At 44.3% G+C, this 4,817-nt stretch overlaps 1 long non-coding RNA gene and 3 other non-coding genes across 4 annotated transcripts; 1 reads left to right on the forward strand and 3 right to left on the reverse strand.

The window, feature by feature from the left end:
- Nucleotides 1-550: 550 nt before the first annotated feature.
- On the reverse strand, nt 551-621 carry trnaf-gaa (transfer RNA phenylalanine (anticodon GAA)). The gene has a single exon. It is a non-coding gene; the product is annotated as a tRNA-Phe (tRNA).
- Nucleotides 622-960: 339 nt separating this feature from the next.
- trnaf-gaa (transfer RNA phenylalanine (anticodon GAA)) lies at nt 961-1,033 on the reverse strand. The gene has a single exon. It is a non-coding gene; the product is annotated as a tRNA-Phe (tRNA).
- Nucleotides 1,034-1,166: 133 nt separating this feature from the next.
- trnaf-gaa (transfer RNA phenylalanine (anticodon GAA)) lies at nt 1,167-1,239 on the reverse strand. Its single transcript has one exon. It is a non-coding gene; the product is annotated as a tRNA-Phe (tRNA).
- Nucleotides 1,240-2,510: 1,271 nt separating this feature from the next.
- Nucleotides 2,511-3,099, forward strand: LOC109511746 (uncharacterized). The gene is made up of 2 exons (XR_002167385.1): nt 2,511-2,656; nt 2,727-3,099. It is a non-coding gene; the product is annotated as an uncharacterized LOC109511746 (long non-coding RNA).
- Nucleotides 3,100-4,817: the final 1,718 nt, after the last annotated feature.

A 4,817-nucleotide genomic window follows, 5' to 3' on the forward strand; every position in this document is an offset into this window, starting at 1 on the left:
AAACTTCTTCCACCGACCGTTTGATGTTTCCACTAACTAAAATACTGTACCCATCGCGTACCGGACTTTTGCGCTTACCTTCTACTGTGGATATTCCTATCGAGATGACCATTTTACAATGCAAGGTCAAGGAATACGTAACTATGGCGATCACCTCTCTGGCACTGCTGATCATTTTCCTTGCTGCTTCTTTGCAAGCGTAGATGTTGTCGCCATAGCTCGGCTGGAAGTGAGCCACAGCCCTGGTGACTCCCCGGTGTGTGTGTGTATATACGTGTAATTTCACCAATCATAAAACCAAATTAGCTCAGTGTAATTTAACTAAATCTATGCATAGTTTCCTGTGCCTCACATGCCGAAACCCAGGATTGGACGAGGGACCTTCAGTCCAGCGCTGTCCCAACTGAGCTATTTCGGCCTCTTGTGTAGTTAACTAAGACCTTTTCACCAGTCAATTAATGGGATCTTATCGGCCAAAAACACGACAGCGAGTCACAGGACACCTCGGAGTAGAGTAATCTCAACAAAGAAACAATTCCTGTGCCTCACATGCCGAAACCCGGGTTTGAATCGGGCCTTCAGATCTTCAGTCTAACGCTCTCCCAACTGAGCTATTTCGGCCTCTTGTGGAGTTAACTAAGCTCTTTTCCCCAGTCAATTAATGGGATATTCTTGGGCCAAAAGAAGACGAGTGAGTCAAACGACTCATTGTCATACAGTAATTGCAACAAAGAATAGAATTCTGTGCCTCACTTGCCGAAACCTGAGATTGAACCAGCAACTTTCAGAGATTCAGTCAAACATTCTCCTAATTGAGCTATTTCGGCCGCTTGTGGACTTAACTAACTTGGTCTTAACCAATCAATTAATGGGATCTTATCAGCCAAAATCACCACAGCGAGTCACAGGACACATTGAAGTAAAATAATCACAACAAAGAAATCATTTCCGTGCCTTAGATGCCAAAACCCAGGGTTGAACGAGGGACCTTTAGATCTTCAGTCTAACGCTCTCCCAACTGAGCTATTTCAGCCTCTTGTGGAGTTAGCAAAGCCCTCTTCACCTGTCAATTAATGGGATCTTATCGGCCAAAATCACAACAGTGAGTCAAAGGACACATCGTTGTCCAGTAATTGCTTTAAAGAAAAAAAATTCTGCTCCTTACATGCCAAAACCCGGGGTTGAACCAGGGACCTTTAGATCTTCAGTCTAACGCTCTCCCAACTGAGCTATTTTGGCCTGTTGTGGAGTTATCTAGGGCCTATTCACCATTCAATTAATGGGATCTGATCGGCCAAAATCAGAACAGAGAGTCACAGGACACATTGTGGGACAGTAATCACAACAAAGAAAACGTTTCTGTGCCTTACATGCCGAAACACAGGATTGAACCAGGGACCTTTAGATCTTCAGTCTAACGCTCAACCAAATAAGCTACATCAGCCTCTTGTGGCGCCACCTAACGAGCTACCTTTTCACCAGTCAATCAATGGGATCTTAAAGAATGAATTCCTATTCCTCCTCCTTATAGCTTTAACTAGGCCCTCTTAACCAGTCAATTAATGGGATCTTATCGGCCAAAATCACAAAAGTGTGTCAAAGGACAGATTGAAGTCCAGTAATTGCATGAAAGAAAACATTTCTGTGCCTCACATACCGAAACCCGGGTTTGAACCAGAGACCTTCAGTCTAATGCTCTCCCAACTGAGCTATTTCGGCCTCTTGTGGTGGTTCCTCAGGCCTTTTCACCAGTCAGGTAATGGGATCTTATCAGCCGAAATCACAACGGTGAGTCTCATGACACGTAGTAGTATAAGAATCACAACAAAGAAATTACTTCCATGCCTTAGATGATGAAACCCAGGATTGAACCAGGGACTTTTAGATCTTCAGTCTAACGCAGTCCCAACTGAGCTATTTCTGCCTCTTGTGGAGTTAACTCAGGCCTTTTCCCCAGTCAATTAATGGGATCTTATCGGCCATAATCACAACAGCGAGTCACGGGACACATCGTAGTACAGTAATCACAACAAAGAAAACATTTCTGTGCCTCACATGCCGAAGCACAGGATTGAACCAGGGACCTTTAGATCTTCAGTCAACACCATCATCCCGCAACTCCTCCCCTCCAAACTTCTCCAGCTTAGTGTGTCCCCTCCGATCTACCAGTGTATCCTCAGCTTCCTGATGGAACGGACGCAACAGGTGAGGCTGGGAAGGTCAACATCATCAACATGCACCACTCGCACTGGAGCCACGACAGAGGTCCTTTTTAGCCAATGGGATGCCAGAATGATCCTCGGTAATAGCCAATGGCAGACCAGTTCTGAGTATGTTGCGTTCACGAAACTCAGAGCTGCGAACAGCGGCCCATACTGTATTTCTACCCTTTCTTTCGCAACAAGAGGCATTATTTTCCTGTTGAGGCGTTTCGTTACTTCAAAACTTCGTACAAATAGATGTTCGTAAGTAGAGGTACCAGTGTAAAAGTAAAAGGCAGAACCTGGGCCGTGGCTTCACGTGATCAGGGAGGAGCTTCAGTCACGTGATGACATTGTGAGTTCAGAGCTTGAGTTCAGAAGGAGAAGCAGAGTTGACAGAAATTTCTTAAACATGTTGCTGTCAGTTTGGTTGCTGATTATCACAACGGTGGCCGGTGAATGTTGCTTGGCGAGGCAAAGAGTCACTCAACCAAATTCTGAACTTGCTTTTGTCTCATCCTTCAGGCACCAGCAGCGAGCTGGTGGCAGGCACAACTGAAATGCTGGCATCAAAAGGCAGTCGACACTGTCATACGTTTATGCCAAAAAGTCAATGAGTCGTCATTATATATTCTGGTACAAACAAGTTCCTGGACAAGCGCCACACTTCCTTTCCCACTTTGGAAATGGCAAACCATTAAACGGCAGCACCAGAATGTCGGTCAGCATGACAAGTGACAGGGAGCGAGTGCACCTGCACATCGAGGATGTGTCGCTTGAGCATTCTGCAGTTTACAATAAACTGTTTACTACTGTGCTGTGACACCCACAGTGACACACACGCCACATTCTCGTGACAAGAACATTTCCTGCTCCTGGACTCATCACACTCACTTCTGAGAGAGGAATGGCTTAACTACATTTCCAAACCCCAATTCTAAAGTTTGGATGACATGTTGCAAAACATAAATAAAATTAAAATACTTTTTCCACCCTAGTGGGCTGTGCGCTGAGGAGTCCACATTTCAAATAGTTTTTGGTCATCATGGTTTTTGAAGGACAATGCTGTTTGACGCAGTGTCATGGGGCATCCTGTGTACCAGAAGAAGCCTCCTCAATGGCTTATATGCCAATATTTATTCGCAAGAAGAAGGAGAAGCAGATGGGGCCAAGACGAATTTCAGGCGACAAGACAGTACGGTGCTGTGACTCGGGAGGACATGTCTTCGAATGTGCATGTTGATGTCATTGCAACAGGAAGTGAAGGCCGTGCCCACTCAGCCACAAATCAGCATTCATGTGAACTGCAAATGCTGCACCATGAAGCTCATGCCGACACATCCTCTGGTGCGCCTGCAACAAAAACACCTGCAGCCGCCTCGTGTCATAGCCTCCGGACTACCAGGACAAAAAAATGTTGTCCAATCACATTTATTTTGAAATTCCCCAATCTATGTGAAGTAATTCGACGACTCCAAAAGACATTTTTGAAATTCCACTTCAGAGGGCATTTTTTAAACACTTGAATACTCGGCTCAAATACACTTAAAACAACTCAAACAGCATTTCAAGACAAAATGTGTTTGATAAAAAGTATTACTTTTCCTCTTCCCATAAAAAGTGCTTGCACTGAGGGAAGCAATTTTCTTCTATTGAGAAGTCAAAGTAACAAAGCCCCACCCCCTACAAATTTGGTATCATTGGAAAGCACGGAATGTCCTCTTTAGAGCACAAAAGGAGTTAATGCGATTGGATGTACTGGGTGGGAGATATTTAGGTTCATAAATGTCCTCTACAGAGGACAAATTTGAACTACTGGTCGTCAGGAGGATAGGCCACATGGGAGGGGGTGGGGGAGTGGCCTCACAGATGGAGATGAGCCACTGTGACAAGACGTTGCTGCTGCTGTGCAGGTGACATTCTTGTCTCATGGGCTCATTTCAACTTCATCTCATACTCACTGATCTTATGTTTTGTTGTAATGTTATGCAAGCACAAGGAGGTCAATGTGTGATGTGACTCTGAGAGCTGCAGTGATTCTGTTTTCATATACTCTTTCATCTATAACTGCTTCAGACAACAACGTGTATGCAGGAAAGTGGTTAAGAGTGCACGATTGTCTGTGTCTCATGTGTTGTTTTGTATTATTTTGTCATTTTTTTGTGAACTTTTCTTTTGATAGCGGCGCGGACACCCGCAGCGGCTCCTCTTGTTTTATGTTGAGAGGGAAGAAATTTCATCTGTGCTGTAAGAAAAGGGAAAATGATGCACCAAAACAGAAAATCAAGCGAGGAAATCACAACATAAATTCTATGGGGGCGTTTGTGAACACGCAACAAAGGAATGAATAACATAAACAATTCTGAGACAGTCCAGTCTTCTACATACATAGAGCATGTGTTTCCTTCATTCAAAGTTTTATAGAAGGCTTTTATTTTTTTGCGGGTCCAGTCATATTTATTTATTTGGCCTATTTGGTTCTTTCAACATTTTGAGTTGCCGACCCCTGACCTAGGGTAACAATGCTGACTTTTCCCCTGAACAGGGTGACAATCTCTCAGACTGTGGTAATTTCCAACCTTCGACCACCAAAGTGGTGGGGAATTTTTGCATCTG

This window comes from Hippocampus comes, unplaced genomic scaffold (assembly GCF_001891065.2).
Source record: "Hippocampus comes isolate QL1 unplaced genomic scaffold, H_comes_QL1_v1.1 scaffold396, whole genome shotgun sequence".
NCBI classification, from domain to species: Eukaryota; Metazoa; Chordata; class Actinopteri; order Syngnathiformes; family Syngnathidae; genus Hippocampus; species Hippocampus comes.